General features: G+C 37.1%; 1 long non-coding RNA gene across 1 annotated transcript in view; it reads right to left on the bottom strand.

Moving 5' to 3' along the window:
• The window catches only part of LOC306639486, a 171,659-nt gene extending 154,382 nt beyond the window's left edge, over positions 1 to 17,277 (bottom strand). The window contains exon 1 of the long non-coding RNA XR_013757669.1: positions 14,294 to 17,277. This is a non-coding gene — a long non-coding RNA (uncharacterized lncRNA). The remainder of the gene's footprint in view (positions 1 to 14,293) is intronic.
• Between the last annotated feature and the right edge of the window lie 2,994 nt (positions 17,278 to 20,271).

Below are 20,271 nucleotides of genomic sequence, written 5' to 3'. Positions count from 1 at the left end.
ATATACTCAAATATATTAAAATGATATTAATTACAAAAAAGAATTCAGAAAAATAAGGATTGTCAGACTGAAAAAGGAAAACAGGACTCCATGCTGCTTAAAATCAATACATATTTAATTCTGGAAAATTCTTTAAATACTGCCTCTCTTCTACTTGCTCTTCTCTCATCCTCTAGAATGTTCAAATAGTAGATATACGTTCAACCCATTCAGTCCAACTCTATTTCAAACTTTTTGCTCTATTTTTCCATTTCTTTATATCTTTGTTGACTTTCAGTTTTCCAACTCTGCTTTCCACTTCAACAACCCTTATTTTAGCTATGACCTACTCACTCTTTGACCTACCCAGAGAGGTTTTTATTTCAATGATTTCATTTCTTGGCATTTTTAATTAGTTTTCAAATTCACATGTCCTTATATCATAATATCATATCTCTCTGTGGTTTTTATTCTTACCTTTTTCACTGTAATTGTGCTAAGCATAGTAACTCTATAGTACTTTTGAGATTGTTATAGGTTCGCAAGCTCTAGAAATTCTAATATTCCTGTTCACCATGTCTAATTGTGCTCTGTCATGATCAATTATTTTCTTTTATGATTTACAAATATTAATCACAAGCTCCACTTGAGAGTCCCCTATTGGGTGGGCTGCTGCAAGGGTAGCCCCAGAAAGGTTTGCTTATGCTAAACACCCTAGGATTTCATTGATGTGAAAGATTAGTGTCCATGTTCAAATTCTAGGGAGAATGTCAAATGAGACCTCACATTTGACTATGGAAAAGGCTTGGAGCTTTGGTTTCACAGAGAAGATTATTTCTTTTTCGGTTTTCTAGTGCCCCTGTCACTGAGAGACAGCAACTCTAAGATCCTGCCTTGGTGCAGGAATATCAGTTCCAACTTCCTCACACAAGTCAAAGCCTTGTCTTCTGGACCCAGGAGGGCTTTAAAAATTCAGACCCTAGTTCCTAGTGGCTATATCTGGTCTAAAACACCCCCAGGTCACAGTACTAATTGTTCCTTTTGTTGTTCTGGCTTTAATTTTCCTTTAATTGATACTAGTGACATCTTCCTTATGATAAACAATTTTGTTACTTATTTATCCATAGTTTTCACGTGGTTGTAGGGGATGAGTAGCTTTGACTCAGCCACCAAGCTCCCAGAACTACCCCCATGAGCTCTACACCATGCTTTCTCCTTTTTCTGCCTCCACTCCTGAATTTGTTCAGGTCTGTTTGCTCCATGCTATCTTGGATCTAAAGGCTTCATTAGCATACACAAAACTTCCAATAATATGTCTTGTTTTTGTAGGCTTTCTAAAGTTCTGTGATGCCACAGGGGTAAGAGAATCTCACTGAAGTGTGTATTGCTGTCGGCATCTGGTTTGTGCCAACCATCATCTTCATACTTCTCAACAAGACCCTTTATTCTCTGACTTTTCCAAAAGCCTGTGCTCTCAAATGTCTTCTTCCTGAGCATGCACAGGAAGGCTGGTTCTCTTCACTGAAAGTAAACCTTGCTTACCCAAAGCAGATCTGTGTTCTCCTATCCCATGCAAATTCTGGGTGAATAATATTTTTCCTGTCTCCTTAGACTCTCATAAATGATGCAGAAGAGGACAGAAGTAAGACCAAACAATGCCACATTGCCAGAGATTTTTTTTTTTTTAATTTAGAAAACTACAGTTAATCCATGGAAAAAGAGAAAGAAAATGAGAATCAGCAGATTTAATAATTGTTTTGACATTTACACACACACACACACACACACACACTATAAAACATTCAACAAATATTTATTAAGCACTTAATAAGCAATGTTCTAGCTTACAAGAATATAATTAAAAACAAAATCATTTAATTGCCTCCCTTTCCTTCTAAACTATAAATTTTAGGAGGGCAGAAGCTGTGTTTTGTTTATTCACTGGGTGACCCAAACATTTAGCTCTGTGCTGGCACTTAACTATATTTGTTAAATGAATAAACGAGAAGACATATTAACACAGACAAGAATGATGTTACAAAGATAAAAAGCCTAAAGAGAGGCTGGTGTATAGCTCAGTAGTAGAACACATGCTTAGCATGTATGAGACCATGAATTTAATCTCCAGCACCAAAAATTTAAAAACAAAACAAAATAATACTTAAAGGGTAAATCATATGAAATTGTTCCTTAATACAGCAACTATTAAAAAATAATAAGACATACTCCCTTCCCTGCTATTTTACTCATATGGGCAACTTTTTCTATGGGCAAGATCTTAATAACCTCTACACACTTGTTTCCTTCACTTTCTCCCCATCACCTCTTCTGTTTCCTTGCCTGCTATTATGGTTTAGATATGAGGTGGCCCCAAAAGCTCACGTGAGACTAGGCAAGGATGTTCAGAGGTGAAATGGTTATATTATGAAAGATGCAACCTAATTAGTGATTAATTCACTGATATGGATTAATGAGGTAATAATTATAGGCAGGCAAGGTGTGCCTGGAGGAGGTAGGTCACTTGGGGTATGCTTCTGGGATTTAAATTTTATCCCTGATGAGAGAGCTCCTCTCTCTCTGTTTCCTAGTTTCCATGTCCCTAACTGCTTTCCTCCGTCATGCCCTTCTGCCATGATGTTCTGCCTCACCTCAGGCCCACAGCAGTGGAGTCTGCTGACTATGGACTGAACCTCTGAAACCTTGAGCAAAAATAAATTTTTCCTCCTCTATTTTCTTGTCAGGTCTTTTGGTCAGTCATAGTGATTCAAAGCTGACTAAAATACCTGCTCATCCTGGACCTATGACTACCTTTCTGAAATACTCTCTTGCTAATATAACTAGCACATTATGATAAAAGTCATGGTTTAGTTTTTTATGTCTGGTTATTTAATTATTTCAGCATCACTCTTAGTTTGTTCAGTCAGCTATAATAAAACAACATAAACTGGTGATTTATGAACACTGGAAATTTTTTTCTCATAGACCTGAAGAAAGAAAATCCAAGATCAAGTTTCTGGCAGATTCGGGTGTTTGGGCAGCACACACTTCCTGGTTCACAGATGGCATCTTCTTGCTGTGTCCTCACATGTTGGACTCTTCAGTTTCTTATAAGAGCATTAATCCCATTCATGAAGGTTCTATCTTCATGACCTAACCTCCTTCCAAAGACCTCTCACTTCCTAATATCACCACATTAGGGAATAGGACTCAACATATGAATTTTCAAGTTGTAGCATCTGAACTCATTAACTGTAAATTGTGCAAATTATTAGATGACTGTTTCATATGGTTCAACCTAGTACTTAGTCTTTTTAAGCTTATTTTTCCCCATCTGTAATTGATGATTACACAAAAGATTGTTGTGAAGATGAATTAAGGTGATGCATGCAAAGCACTCAGTCCTATTTAAGACATAAGTGCTCAATAAATAAAGTTCCTTTATAAAACTCACCAAATTCTATTTAGTTCCAAAATACATATGGAATTTATCTCCTTTATTTCATCACTATTTACTTATTCACTCTCTTAGCATAATAACCATATGTTCCAGGTACTAAGACAGATGTTGGAAATGCAATGAGGAAGTAGACATGACTCCTGTTCCAGTGGTGAGAGGAAGGAAGACTGTTGAATAGCAATTTAAATGAAGTAGTGAAAGGTAATGACCCTATGGCTTTGCTCTGGTTCGTGAGGGAATATTTTCCATGTCCCATTCCTTTCCTCCAGGGTCCTGGGTAAGGGAACAAATGATAAATCCAGAAACTCTTGCCACACTGATTTATCTAAATCACCTACATGCCTTTGTCACTTGCTATCTAAACCATTCTATGGCTCTTAGTTGCTTTCAGGGTAAACTCCTTAAAGTGATAGATTTCCCACCTCTTTCTTAGTACTCTTCTTCTCATTTTATGTTTCAACAAAACTGCACTATGCAGCCCATGAAATGTCCTTCACCCTCTGCCTTGGCAACTTCTCACACCAATTGGGATTCTTGTGGCTGCAAAGGAAAGAAAACTATCTCAGAGTAGTTCAAAAGAAAAGAAAGTTGTATTATAAGGATACTGGGATGTCTCATAAAACAGAGCAACGAAGTGGCTGCACACTTACTACAGATAAAAACAGAATATATTCCTCTGGGAGATGCAGGGAGAATGCACTTCCTTCACAGTCCTCTCTGCTTCTCTCCGGTTTCAGTATAACTCACATGGTTGTTATTATTGTTTTTCCTCTATCAAACGGTAAAAACAAAGCAGTTGATAGTACTCAAGCTTCTCTGAGTCCCATGGTGCAAAATCCTAGGAAGGGTGCTCAGTATGTTTTGGGCACCCACATGTGGCCCTGGGATGGAGTACATTAGTATACTGAACGGGTGCTCTCACCATAACTATGTATACTGGGGAGGGAAGCACACATAAAGCAGATAAGGAGGGACAGGGAAGAATAAGAAGTGGGATGCATTTCTGCTCATCCTTTATGACTTAGTTCAGGTAACCCTCCTCCAAGAAGCACTCCAGATTTCCTTTGTTAGGTTAGGTGCCTGTGTTGCATGCACCTTTACTGTCCCATGAATATGTCCAACACTGTTGTTAAAATCTCAATATTATGTTTTTGTGACAGTCCATTATGAATTCTTAAAGTGCAAGTGTGTAATACACTCAGTTTTGTACCTCTACCTCTGAGGATACTAAAAACAAAGCAATCATGAATGTGCAAATGTACTTAGAGGAGTTTTGGAAAAATGAGGAGGTACTTCAACCAATACTTGAATTTTAATCTAAAACTTTAGCTATAAAAAGTCATCATTAGGGCTGGGGTTGTAGTTCAGTGGTAGAGCACTTGCCTAGCATGGGTGAGGCCCTGGGTTCAGTACCACATAAACAAAACAAACAAACAAAATTAAGGGTTCCTCAGTACCACATAAACAAAACAAACAAACAAAAATAAGGGTTAAATTTTTTTTTAAAAAGTCATCATTATAAACTTTCTCTGAAGTCAATATTCACTTATACTCTTACATAGGAAAATCAAGAGACTAAATAATTCCAAACCTTCTTGATACATTGCTACTTTCTCTTAGGAGTAATTATTAAAGGTAAGATAATCTATATAATGGGTTTGAACATATGTATGTACATTTACATTCAATTAATACAATATTACAGAGAAAAGTAAGTGAAAGCATATAAGTAAGCTTCTACTATGCTTAAGAAGTTTCCAAACCAGCTGAGTTGATGGCCAGTTAAATAAAACTCAAATTCAATAATGGAAACATTTTCTGCCCTCCCCAAAAGTACAGGAAAGGGTAGTGGTTTACTCACAATTGCCAAGAAATGTACTAAGTAAGTGGGTAAAATAATCAAAATACACAACAGAATGAGGAAAAGGTTGATGAAAAATAGCAAAACAATGTTCTGTTCTCCCTCTGCTGGCAAGTGGGCAGCATAGCTCTTCAACATTTTGCCCAAAGAACCAAAGGAAATTATTTTCAGGGAATTCCAGAAACATTTGGAATTATTCATAGTGTTCATATGAATAAGACCCACCAAAGCCATCAGTAACTTCTCTCCCTAGCACTAATTATGACTGATATAGAAAAGAGAACAGTAGAATCTAATGACTTAACTGATTTTCCAAGACAGCAATTCAAAAGAAGATATGAAACTATATATTATATGTACTTATATATTATATGTACTATATTATATTTTCTGATTTTCTAAGAATATGATCCTCACAGATTGAGATGCAGCCTGTCAGAGTAGTGGAACACCACCTCTTAAGTTAGAAGACCTGAGTAAGTCTGGACTCCTCCTTTTTCTTACCAGTTGTATAACCCTTACAAATACTGGTTGTCACTTATACATACTGGTTGTATAATTTTGGCATTTCTGAAATTGAGTTTCATCAACCTCTAAATGAAGATGCTGTGCAACAGAACTGTTGGTTCTGTTTCTAGTTCTAATATTTTATAATTCTAAGTGCTGTTGAATTACAAAATTTTAATGTTTTATTTCTGCTTTTTCTTTATGTCATTTGGGTCATTCTGAGACATAAGCAAAATGGTTGAAACCATTCCTGTAGACATCCACTTCCTTCTTTGACAGAATGCCAAACACACTGTGGACACCCAGATGAATCTTAATTGACACAATAATGATTATTATGGCAATGGAGGGCCCTGGGACTTTAATTTGAGCCAAATTCTCTCCTGGCTATATGGCTAGTATTTTGAGTAGCAGCTGTGAGAAGATCTGTATTTCCTTCCCCCACACCACCCCCGCAACAGTCTGAAATCTTCACTTTAAAAGAGAAAAATCAGAAGCTTAAAATGCAGTTTCAATCAATCCTACTAGCCAATCACCAGTTAAGCTCCCTATGTCATACTTCTTTAAATCAATTGACCATTAAATATTGTTGTCAGGAAGGAGGGGACAAGATGGGTGAGAGGGAACTCAGGAGTTAACAGTTCAAAGAGCAACTCCACTTTTCAGCTCAATATGATCTTTTAAGATTGAAACAGCATGTCGTGAATGAGAGAACATGTGTGCACTGATCCCCCAGTGTTTCTAGACATAATTGGAGGTCCATAAATGGCAGCAAGAATAATTATAGCTACCAGTTATCAAGTGCTTACTATGTGCCAGGCTAAACCCTTTATACCTATCTTTATGTGCATATACGAAGGGTTACTTATACACCCACATACAAAACCACACACTAATCTATTTCACAAAACAATCCTACAAGGTAGATGTGATTATCTTCATTTTACAGAGAATTTGAAGCCTATAGAATTACAGTAATTTCCCCCAGGTTACACCATTAACTAGTAGCCAAATCAGATTTGAATCAGGCATTCTGATTCTAGAGTTCACTTAGAGTTTTGTTTGTATCCCCAAATTGGAAAATGAAGCAACTTAGCTTTAGAAAATTACTTCTGTACTCTCTAGAATAACTAAAATGAAAACCTACAATAGCAACTGGAGACCCCAAGCATTGGTGAACATGCTTAGGAATGTAAATTAGTGCTGGGAGGTGTATGAATTTGGAAAACTCTTAGAAAGAGTATAACTTTGGAAAACTCTTTGTCAGTATCTACTCAAACAGAACATATATATTTCCTATGATCCAAGAGTTCTGTCACTATATACCTGATCAAAAGTATGAATTTATGTGCACTGAAAAGCAGAATGCACATAGCAACATTATTTGCAAACGCTCCAAACTGAAAAAAACCCAATGTCTACCAAAAGTGAAATGAACAGAATAAAATTTTAGCACCTTCATGTAAAAGAAATATAATTGGCAATGACAAAGAACTATTACTACATACAACATGAATGAATGTCACATAGTATTGAGCACAAGTAGACAGACACAGAGGAGTATACACGGTACAATTCCAAAGTTCCAAGTTCAAAAAACTTCCGAAACTAATCTATAGTGAGAGAAGTAAGAACAGTAGTTACCTTCAGCAACAGGTGTTAAAAACTGGGGTGCAGTACAATGGAGTATTCTAGAATATCAGTAATTCTTGACCTGGGAGATACATATAGGAAAATTCATTAAGTTCCACACTTAGAACTGTGTTAAAATTTAATATGAAAGTTTGCAAAAAGAAAACAATTACTAAGAATTCATCCCCCTTCATTTATCATATCACCCTTCAAAGTATTATACCATCTCATCCCAAAATTGGTCCCCACTGCATGCTAATATTTCAAGTCTCCTATTTCCTGGTTCATTTTCACATCCATGAGTGTCTTTCATGAGAAGGTGAGACTTGTCACAAGAACAGCTCTATCAGCTGATATTCTAAACTTCACTTCTATTCTCTAACCATAACTATTTACTCCCGCAATTTGATTGCAGTTTTCTTCACCTCCTTACCTTCTGTTTTGATTTGAGGGCTCCAGTTCTTTTCATTCTCATAGTCATCAGAATTCTATCTTGTTTGTTTGCAGAGATTTCTCACTTCAACCACTCCATTCACTTAACTAATAATGCTAGGCTCTGGTAACACTACAGTAAACTAAACAGACATTGAATGTTCTGAAGAATTCTTGTCATCAAGTGACTTCCATGATAAACCCTTAAACTCTTTTTTCCCTCATCCTTCTTATGCAACTGACTGACCATTCTTCTACCTTGAATTAATTCAGTTGTCTGCCTTCACTGATCTCACCCAAGAACACCCACATTTTAGAAGAGAAATTGAAATTTTCATGTCATGCATTTATATATTTGCATATTATATGATCTCTAACTTCATGTAGTCCCCAAATCCTGTTCTTATAATATGTTGGCTATTTTTCCTTTTAGCTGAAATCTGGCATTTCATTTATTTGCACATGTAAACAACAAATTACTTGTACCAGTAGTACCCATTAGTACTACTATAGTACTAGTAATTTGGTCTACAATGCCAATAACTTGACAACCAATAGAAATCCCAAATTTTTTATAATAGAGTTGTTACAAATCTTTTGGTACTCCTCAAAATTGCTACTTTGAAATTATGGTAATTATTAGATTTGATGCTAGATCCTGCAATTTTATGCATTAATATAAGCATAGCAGCATTTTAAAAACATATCTGTGTGTTTTCTAACACTTCTCCAGTCAAGTGAATAGAGGCTGTGCCCCTTCCCCTTTCAATCTGGGCCAAGCTGAATGACTCTCGCATAACCAACAGAATGTAGAGAAAGTGACACTACATGACTCCAGATGCTATCTTACAAGGCAAAGCAAATTTCACCCTACTTGTCAGCCCTGGGAGCCCAGAGCCATAGTGAAAGAAATCCAACCATCCTGTAGATGCCACATGGTAAAGAAGACCAAACTAGCAGAAGGAGCAAGACCACATGGAGATTGGGGGGTGGGATTAGGAACAGAGACAGACACATCCACCAGACCAGGCTCTGACTGTTATTTTGATTGTACAGACTAACAAGTACTCATTACAAAGTCTTTCTTCTCTGGTTGATGGGAACACAAACTGTTTCCATCCCTGTTACAAATACCAGAAATTGTTTGGTCTATTGCTTTAGGGGCTTTTTACTTCATCCACATTGAACTTCACCCTTTTATTGCATATATCAGTATTCAGCCAAAGGTACAAGGGAACACTTCTATAGATGTCCAAGACTCTATTTCTATGCCACCTCTTCTTCCCTGATACTCTTGCCCATTGGCCTCCCTGAATTCCCATTTGTCTCTTCCATTCAGCTAAATGACTGGCCTCCATATGAATCCCCTCCTTTCTCTAATCACTCCCTGGACACTTCCTCTACATGGTAAGCTAGGGTCACTATAAATCTCAACATTTGTTTCCCTTTGCTCAGGGATCACAATCCTGCATAGCCTGCTGTCCAAAGTCTGAAAGCAATTATTTCTTATGTTTTGCCCATGTTTCTAGTTGTTTCTAGTAGGAGAGCAATTCTGTTGAAGCAAAAGTCCAAATGTAATTCTTAAATCTTAATATTACAATACTTGAATTGTGTTGTTTGATCTTAAAATTCATATTCAAAGGTATAAAAAGTAAAGTTCTTCACAGTTAACATAGTAAAGTTTCTTGAAAATGTTCTCTAACTTCTCAGTCTTTAACAGGGTATATGCTCTCTTCTACCCTTATCTTCACTTCTTTGAAAAAACTGTTTTCACACCCTGTATGGCCATCATATTACACTACCTGAAGAATACATTTTATTCTTTTTTATTTCATTTCTTTGCAGTTCTTCTCAATTCTTTTTTACATGACCTTCGTCAGTTGTACTATCCAATGTGGTAGCCACCAGCCACCTACAGCTACAGATAATTTAAATGTGGCTGATCCAAACTGAGACGTGCTGAAGGTATAAAACATATCAGATTTGTAAGATAATAGGGAAAAAGATATAACATACCTCATTAATTTTTATGTTAATCACATGTTTAAATGATTTTTTTCGACATTTGGGTTAAATAACGTGTTTCTGTAATTAATTTCATCTGCTCCTTTTTTACCTTTTTAATATTGCTACTAGTAAATCTGCAATTCCACTTGTGACCCATATTATACTTCTAATGACCAGTTCTGGCCTACAGCAATCTTATCTACTGCCAGACCCTGCTTTGAAATTCTCTCCTTTATTGGTTCGTGGAATTCTGCTCTTCCCTAGTTTTCCTGTTACCTTATTGCTTCTTCTCCAACTTCTTAGAGTAAATCCATTGTTCTGAAATTTCATTGTCCTTCAAAATAACTCAGGGTTGCCCGCAAACAGAACAGATTCTTGGAACTTACATGCAGAAATTCTAATCTGATAGACTGGCCTGGGGGACTGTTATGGTTTAGATATGAAGTGTGCCCCAGAAGCTCATGTGTGAGACAACACAAATAAGTTCAGAGGTGAAATGATCAGGTTATAAATCCTTAACCTAATCAGTGTGCTAATCCACTTGAATGGACAAGTGGGTGGCAAATGTAAATAGGTAGGATGTGGTCACTGAAGGTATGCTTTAGGGTATATATTTTGTCCCTGGTGAGTGGTGCTCTCTCAGCTTCCTGATTACCAGGTCCTGAGCTCCTTTCCTCCTCCATACCCATCTGCCTTGATGTTCTGCCTCACACTGGGCCCAGAGCTATGGAGTCAGTCATCCATAGACTGAGACCTATGAAACTGTGAGCACCAAATAAACTTTCTTCCTCTAAAACTGTTCTTGTTAGATATTTTGGTTACATTGTTGAAAAAGCTGATTTAAAAAAGGACAGAAATTCTGATTCAGTAAGATGGAATGAAGGTCCAAAAATTTGGATTAATCTTCAGTCCTATTCTTTCTCATTTTACCCTATATATTCCTTGGTAATTCATCTTCATTGCCCTACCCCATCCCCAAGGATAGAACTATTGTTTCTCACAGACCAACATTTGCTAGATTCCTCTCATCTCCTAACCATTCCTTCTAACTGCCAACTGTTCATCTTCACTTGGATGCCCTAAACTTAGCATATCCAACAATTAAGTCTTTATCTCTATTCTCCCTAACCCATTTCTCTTTTTGTCCTCCCAGTTACCCAAACCAGAACCCTCTCCTTCCTAATATTGCTATCTAATCGGTTACAAAATCCTACTCTTCTTGCTTAACTTCTATCTGCTTCATGCCTTAATACCTTCAGTTTAGGATTTCTCAATCTTGGAACTACTGAAGAATTGAGTCAAATAACTCGTGTTGTAGGGGGTTGATTCGTCACTGTGCAATGTCCAGCAATTTCCCTGCCCTTACCCTCCTACATACCAGTAGCATACCCTGGTTAGTACAACCCAAAATGTCTCTAAGCGTTACCAAATGTTGGAGGTAGGGAGTGGAGTGAAGGGAATCAATCTTCATCCATAGGGTCCCTACCTTAGTTAATTTAGTTCACTGAAGCTCTTACTATCAATCATCTATACTAGGATGAGAGATTCCATGACTTGCCCAGGACTGTATCTCTCCTCCATTCTCCATATTCCTTATGGCTTTATAGTTTCCATCAGGATAAAATATGGTATCTATAATAAGGCATAGAAAGGGTATTGTCTTCTACTTATCTCTCCAGCCATACTGAATTCTTCTGCAGTTTAATTAGGGATGTATGAAATTCATAAAAAGTGTTGTAAGAAAGCTAGTAGCTTATGAAATAAATGCAAAACTCCCAGGGTGTTTTAAATATAGAATATGAGTAAGCAAGTACTTTATGAAACATAGGCAGAGTTGTGTTAAATATGCATAGTAAGTTAGTAAACTATAAGGCATGCCAAAGTTAAAATACACAGAAAATATGATGGAACAGAGGGTCACTTATAGTTCAAAAGGGATTGAAAAATGAGTCATGAATAATCATGACATCTCTAGACTGACAACTATGTCACTCCTACGTTGGCCACATACTGGTGAAAGCTACAACAGTCTCATATGTTCTCTACCAAAGAAATGCAAACAAATGTTCAGAGTCTAATTTGTAAGTTTTGGTTGTGGCCAGGCATACCTTCTCACATCTACCCAACACAATGTACTTGCCATTGTCCAAAGCATTTTCCACCTTCGGGCCTCCTTGGTGAAACCTTACCTCTGGTTGTCTTAAGCATAGCTTCAGTGGAGAAGGCAAAGATGGCAGAAAGGTCATGCTAACATTGCTTAACCAGTGATTCAGGTAGTTTCCATCTGCTTGCACCCTTTCCTAAACAAGTCAACTTACTACAATTCCTTCCTATAGTTTTTCATTTGATACTTACATTGATTCAAGAATCTTAATTTGGTCTCTTGAGCCTGCTGTTTCACACCTCTGGCCTATTAGCTAGCCCAGTGTTCACCCAGAGGTCACCAATGCATCAAGTCCATTTCCCATCTGACAATACAATTCAAGCATTAATCACTTCCCCCCACAGAATGCCCTTGCACATTAATTAGTACCTCAAATTTTATCCTGTTCATATCCCTTTGCTTTTATTATAGCACTTATCAAATCACACCATGATTAATGATTTATTCCTATCTCACTAATCTGTGAACTCCTTGCGAGCAGGAATACATTTTATTCATTTAGAGTCAGTATATACTTAGCAAAGCGCCAACCACAAAATTACCAGCAAAAGAACTATCCAAGGCAACCTCCTACCCACACAGTTAAGGGGATTACCCACGGATTTCACCTTTCTCCCATCCCCTAATTCTAAGATTGGTATAATATGGTCAGTGTCCAAAATCCTGCCTACCTGAGCAGCAGTATGAAAGATCAAAATGTTGGAACGGACCACAGGCTCACTTCAGAAAACAATTTCCAGTAGATATATGAAATTACCAACAAGCATGAGCTCCCTGTCCTATGCTGTTCATTTGCAGGTTAAAACAGGAATACTTTTTGGGTTTTTTTGTCCTCTTATACCCACATCGATATGGTTAAAAGATCATGAACCTTCAGTGAAAAAGACATTAAGCCTTATGTATGAGTGTCTGATAAGAACTATCAGAAGAGACTCTGCTAAAATTGTTTGCCCTGAGTTAATTTGTCTGATTTGACAGACATGCTTTTGAAAAAGAACAAAGAAATTCATATCCTGAGATGTATATGGACAAATAAAAACTATTAAAGCTTACCTGCATAGATAGCCTCACCTGACTGTAATTACTACTAGGACCTCTGGTAACTATACTTTGGCTCCTATTGCTCAATCCTTGACTTTTTAATCTCCTAATAAAGTTTGTATCTTCCATAATTAGAAGAATTACATGTTAAAAGGATGGCAACAAAAGAATTCCAACTTATCCCACAGCTGAGAGCAGTGTCTATCTCCTTTAGATCAGTCAGGATGAGACCTTTGATCTCTAAAGAGGCAGGGTTATCACCCCAAGCCAGCCTAAAGTAGTCATAGAAAATGGATCTTTCCCACTTACAACTCTTTGGATTAAGGGATCAATATCTGGGGCAGCTGTTAATTAGGAATTGAGAGAAATATACTGAGTCTAGAAGCACCCATGAGCCTTCGAAGTGCAAAAAGCACCCAGGAACAACTGCAACTCCTAAGCAACATGACGTTGGCCCATGCCCTTCTAACTTGAGGGCAATGTTCAAGTGCAGAGAAAACTGGTGGGAAATCATGCAGCTCTACCCTGCTTCTACCTCTAGTCCAGTCCCTAGCAACCAGTCCTCTATAGATGTTAATACACCCACCACTGAGTTACTGTCTGTCCCTCTAGAGATAGCCAGCATGCTCTCTTGAATGTATATTCCTTGTTTTACCCCAAAGGCATCTCTCTTGAGATTGCCCCCATTTTCCCTTGAATATGTAGGTACTTTCCTAAATAAACCTCCATCTATGCCTTTGCAAAAGAAAGAGGGTGGGCGAGAAGAAGAGAAGGATGGACATGAGCTCTAGATGAGCGCAGGTGAAAAAAGTTCAATTTAAAAATTAATGAGCGCCTACTTGTGGCAGACAATAGGGACACAAGGAGGCCATTTCTTCCCTCTGAAAATTCCTGGCGGCTACATTTTACTCAAAATAATATCTATTTCATGGTTCATTATTTTAAAAGGGGGGGGGGTAAATTTTTTAGAATATATTTCGTTTGAATGAAAGAAGCAAGATAAAATCTGTGACCTTAAATCAAACGCTCGTTCTTGAGGTGCTTTTGACGCGTCCACTCCCCTTCAAGGGTTAGGGGTATCTGGGAGAAAAAGTTTGGTACCGTGCACAGGCGGAGAGATTCGAAGGCAATTCAAGTTAGCAGAACCTACGTCTCCTAACAGATGAACCCTAGAGACCTCCCAATTCCCTAACCGAGCGGGGACGGTAAATACCAGTCAGCGTCTGAAGCAACTATTGCCTCGCGTTGAGTCATTTGCTCATTTTTGCCTCCGAGTCCTTTTCACCCCACGGAGGTGGCCAGGCGGAGTTCCGCTCTAGGCTGCTGTCGGGCCTCTCTTGATGGTGGCGCTGGGCCTCTCTAGCCGGCCCTCGCCGTCTTCTCGGTGGTAGCGCGGGGACGACTCCGAAGGCGGGCAGGCGAGTTAGGCCTTCCTGAACGCGGTGGTGCGGATACCCGGCGGAGAGCTCCGCTAAGGTAGAAGGGGACTGGGGGCGGCTCTGTGGAGGTGAGCAATTGTGGAGACGGGCCCCTGGGCGGGGAGGGAGCCCGGGGGCCTCCAGGTGTCTAGGGAGTTGGTAGAGGGAGCCTGCGCGGTGAGGGGTTTCCAGCTGCGGGCTGGGGCCTGCTCCAGCCTCCCAACCGGTGCGGCCCCCAGCTGTTCCTCGGGTTCGTCTGTGACCCCATTGGGTAAAGGCCCAGCACACTCCTATCACCTCCGTGGCTGTCGCCTCTCTTGGGGAGGCTCAGAGCCCTCTAAGCTCTAATTTAGGCTTGAACTACTTAGGATTATTGTGGCCTCGAACCCCGTATACAGTTTGTCTTTCCTGTTTTGAAATTTTTTTTTTTTTTTTTTAATCGGAAGTCCCTCACCCTGAACAGTTTGGTTGAGGCCTGAAACCAAGTAATAATTTTTTTTCTTTTTCTCTGGTACCATGAGCTTGGTAGGTGCTCATTGGACGTATCTCTGCTTACTTCAGTCACTTTGGTGTAACTATGAACCAGGGGCATTGTGTATGGGACCACTACAGGTTTGGGTGAGAATAATCGAAAGATCCTGGGACTTAGTCACATTGATTTGAGGGAGATTCAGCCTTCCTGATTTTGAGATTCTGGGAGTTTCTGAACATGTATTCATTCAAAAGATCTTAAGTGTCTGTTAAGTCCCAGTGTTGTGCTAATTAAAGAAGCCACAACTGTAAACAGGACCCAGGGGATTTCTTGCCCTCACAGAGCTAAATATATAAAAGACTAACAAGTAACAACAAAAAAAAAGGTGATATTACTATGAAAAATGAAGTTCCTAAAGTTATTCTTTTACATTGGTTGGTGGAGAAAATAACATGATAATGCTGTTTTCTGCCATCTAAGAGGTAATAGAGAAAAAGTCTCAATACATTGAAAGTGTATGCAAACACAGGAAGGAGGCCCTTTAACTGTAGTATTTCTGTAAGACTGCCTGATATAAAGAGGCTGGTGGTTTCTTGAAGGTTAAATAATTATCACATGGCACAGAAAGTGCCAAAGGTTTTTTAAGCAGAGAGGGCACTGTAAAAGCATAAAGTGTAAAAACTTTGTAGGTAGTGTAGTTTAACTTGGAATGTGTGGCAGTTGGAACAAGTTATTCCAGAGTCCAGACTTTATTTTGTAGGAAGTGTTGCAAGTTTTTCAACAGTACAATTAAAATTCATTTTCCCAATCACTTTACTCAACATCCTAGGACTAATAAATACTGTTTGGTAACATCTTAGAAGACCAGAAACACAGCATTAAGAGAAATCGACATATTAGAACATACATTGCCACACCTTTCCTACAAAATCCACAGCGTTCCTACAAAATGTGGGAAGAAAAATTAAGTTCCCTGATTAATCCTCACTTCCCTCTGCTATTATTGTATCAGTGGCTATCTTTTTTGTTATGTTAATTGGGTCATTATTGGCTATTTTGCTGTAGTTTTTGTTAGTGATGGTGGTAGTGTTCTTTCACCCAGGGTAAGAACCTTAAGACTTGTGTGCACCCTGGCCATGTGTGTTTGCTCAATTTCCTCAATTCACCTAACCTACTTATCTTATAGTTTGATAATAGATAGCAAGAGATAACACGTAAAAGTTCATTTTGAACTAAAGACATGAAGTTAAGCTGAATAATTAATTCCCTGATTTGGCAGTGTTCAAACTGCATGAGAAACAAATGCTTTGTTTACTACCTAAAGTAGTAGAAGTGGTCTAATAAATCTACATTTATATCCTTCTCTCTTGATTCTTCTGGTAATGCTAAGAAAACATTAAATGTTAATCTTAGAATCAAAACATAATATTACCAATTAAGTTATTAAAATAGTGACAGCAATCCTAAAACGGGAGAAAGTCCAAACTGCAGATTCATTTAAGAGAAAGTGTAAATTTAAAAGTGTGGAGTTAGAAGCAAAGATTTTATCCCAAGAGTTTATTGCAAGAAGAGAAAAGGGTGTTTTAATGGGAAGAACTGTGACCAAAAGATTTGCAGGCATTGCAGGGGAGAAGTAAAGAATGCTAGAAAGAATTGTTGTTAGGAAGTGGGATATTAAGGGTGTTTTGATCTAATAGTGGATTAGAGAACATTTTACCTTGAAGCACATCAGTTCTTAGGAGGAGTTTTTTGGCTGTGATAGTTGGCCAAAGTTCAGGAGCCTGGGAGAAGAAAAGAACTTCAAGTTTGTTTAATAAGCATTTTGTCCCAGTTGATCATCATGGAGAAACAGTTCAGCAATCATTCATAAATTAATAAATGGAGAAAAAATTGGAAGTTGAAGGGGTTTTGTTGGCCTGGTCATAGGTAAACAAGAGGGCATCCTCTTGGATGAAATCCCAGAGGATTTCTTTAATTATGGCTGTTAAGGAACCAGGAGTTCAGGGCTCAAGTGAAATACAGCTTGTCAAAGGTATTTCTGCTATTTGAAATTCAAAATAAGTACATAAACATCTATACAGGAAGGCCTTAGAAAACCCATTGACCCATTCAGGAACTAAGTATGTTAATATTTGTAAATTTACATCACTGGGTGTAGTTATTCAAGTACTTGAAACCCTATATTTCATCTGTACCTTGGTGAAATCTTCCTAAGCAGATGGGGGCATGGGCTTCCAAATTAATGAACTCTAAATGAACACATTTAGGGTTTTTACATGTTATTGGTTTGCTTGTTATCTTATAAGAAGTGGGATATTTTTTCTTCTATTAAGAATTTTAGATATTACACTAATCAAAATGATTGGCTGGAACAGATCATATATTCTTCTGTTGAAAGATGTTTACACAAAAGGAAAGAGGATTAAATCATGACTGTCACACGTATAAAATGAACACATGTTGAAGATTTTTATTTAACTTATCTACCAGGTAACTGGTAAGATGGTAAAGTCCATTTAAATGAAAATGAAAAGAGCAGACACATTTATAGATAGGAAATATTGAAATAAATGAGCAAATGGGGGCAAAATGACTTCTTCCACAGTAAGAGGCAGGGAAGTTCATTGAACCTTCACCAGTCAAAATGTATAAGAATATTGACAGTTATTGTACATTGCTATTGGTTATCTCCAATTGTCAGTTGTAAAGTAGTAGCTCGAAGCTAGTGGAAGACAGAGCTTTCATATAATAAAAATGTGAAAAACTGTGCCCTCAACAATGCACTTTTCTATTGAAGCAGATAATTTTTCTCTGTATCTATTTTATCAGATTCAAAATGCACTTCATCCCATAATCTTCCCTTGTGTCAGGCTTCCTAAAAGGCAAGTACATGTGTATCTAGTTTTGGATTGTTTTCGTTATTGTTTACTTTTTTTATATGCTCTACACAATATGAAAGATGCCTGATAAGATTTTTTTAACTAAATTATTTGTAGCAGTGCATATCAAACTTATGAATCATCTGGCATCTGTGCAGTTTCTAATTCAATGGGTCTGGGTTTTGGTACTGAAATTCTACATTTCTACTAAGGTCCCCAGTTGATGCCAGTCCCGGTTCATAAACAGTAAATAGTAATGCATTTTGACTATGTTAATTAGGGAAGGGGTTAGATTGATCATCATTTTGATCAATGAGAACACCACTACAGGTGAAAGGAACAACATGAAGCTGTTGGACTGTCACTTGAAGAAAATAAATATTAATTGTAGACCACACTGCCAGAACACAAACCAAAAGGAGCAAAGAAACAGTTGCTAGGAAACAGATCCAAGAGTTGTATAGCAGAACTTTAAAGGAGGACAGAAAAAGCTGGAAATGAGGACATTGAGGAATATAACAGAGGCACAATCAGAGTGTATAATGTTTAGATAGCAGACAGTGACCACTTAAGATCACTGCCTGCCCAAATTTTGTGCTTGAGCTAGCCTGACTCTTCGTCAGTAAATGAACAGACTGCCTAATCATACATCAGGAGCTTTAAACATAAACTCTTTTAACTCAGACATGTACACTTTTACTTTGGTAGTTTACATAGGTCAATGGTATTGATATGTCACTTGAGTTTTAGTCAATATGTTTAGTTTATCTTTTACTATATCATAAAATTAATTAAATTTTTTAATTTGAAAAAATTTTAAGCTAAAATGTTCGATGACATTTTAACACTTTAAGCTTCTATTTTTTAATCTTCTAAATTCAATATCTTGACTTAAAACAAAGCTGTACATTTATTCACCATTTTTTGATATATAAGACCCAGAGTCTTATCTTTGTGCTTTTATAGTTTTTCTCTACAGAAACCACATCAGATAGTATCAAAGATTTCTAACCAGTTTTGTTTCTCTCTTTTTTTGCTTTTAGTGTGGAGCAGAGCTTACAAACACTTGAAAAATTGCAGAATCCTAGATATCACAGTTCCCTACCACCATCCAGATTTCAGTGTTTTACGCCTTTGTTCAGCATTTTTTTTTCTCATAAGTTGAATTTGTTCCATCTTCTCTTAAAATTCAACTTAGTTTTTTTGTTTTTTTTTTTTTTCAATTTGCTATGAGAAATTTCAAACAGGAAGTATAGAAAGTAGTGAGACATTTATACATGTCACCAAACCTTATTTTATGTAAATCTCCTTGTGCGGTAGGGAGAGTTCTTTCCTCCTCAGACATAATCATAAATTTGGTGACTTACTGTCATATATATTTTATATGTATTCATGTTTCCATCCTTAAATCTTATATACTATTTTATGTGTTTGAAATTTTACATTAAATATATCCTGTACATCCTTTGGCAACTTTTTCATTTAAGATTGATTTTGAAATTTATCCATGTTAATTCATGTAATTTATTCATTTTAATAGTTATATAGAAGTCACCTGTATTAGTAACCCAGTTTCTCATCCTAAAGTTAGATTGTGTCTTACTTTTCACTAGCAAGAACAATTTGAGTGCTGAGTACTTGTATATCACTTGTTCTCCTATCAGAGATATTTTCTTCCAGCAGAGGTATCCAGCATTGGAAGTGTAAAGCCCAAGGTTTATGTTTTTTCAATTTTGTTGGAAATTGCCAAAAATATTCTAAAGCAGTTTTAGCAATGTATATTTCTTCCAATATATAAAGAGCATGTAAGAGTTGGCTGTATCTTAGCTAGATATCAGATGTTTTAATTTTTTTCAAGCAAATACCCAACAAATGGTATTTAATTTTCATTTTCCTGAGAGTTATGAGGTGAATGCTTTTTATGCTTTTGTGGATTTTGTATTCTTTTCTTTGAATTTCCTGTATATAAGTTTGCTAATGGAATCTCTGTCCTTTTTAATTAATTTTTAAAAGTCAGGATTTATTCACATATTTGGGATAAAAATCCTAACAATACCTTTCAAATTTTTCCTCTTTTATTTATACAAAAATGTATAATGTTTATATCATCAGGTGTGTCAGTTTTATGATTTAATATGTGCTTTATTTGAAAAATTTTTCCTTACCCTATGATACATACTCATCTTTGTTTTCTTATAAACATTTTGTAATTTTTCATGTGTAATTATTTAATCCATCTGTAATTGATTTTTGTTTGCAGAAGAGATATAATTCTGTCCTTTTCCATATGGTTAACCGGTTAAAATTCTTTCCACATTAATGTGTAAGGCCCATTGATTTATAATACCACATGTCATACACCAAGCCCTCATCTATTCATAGATCTGTTTGTCTATACTATAGCAGTACCACACAGTTTTAA

This window comes from Sciurus vulgaris (assembly GCF_902686455.1).
Source record: "Sciurus vulgaris genome assembly, chromosome: 11".
NCBI classification, from domain to species: domain Eukaryota; kingdom Metazoa; phylum Chordata; class Mammalia; order Rodentia; family Sciuridae; genus Sciurus; species Sciurus vulgaris.
The sequence above is the reverse complement of the archived record's forward strand: the minus strand, read 5'-3'. Positions and strand labels throughout refer to the sequence as shown.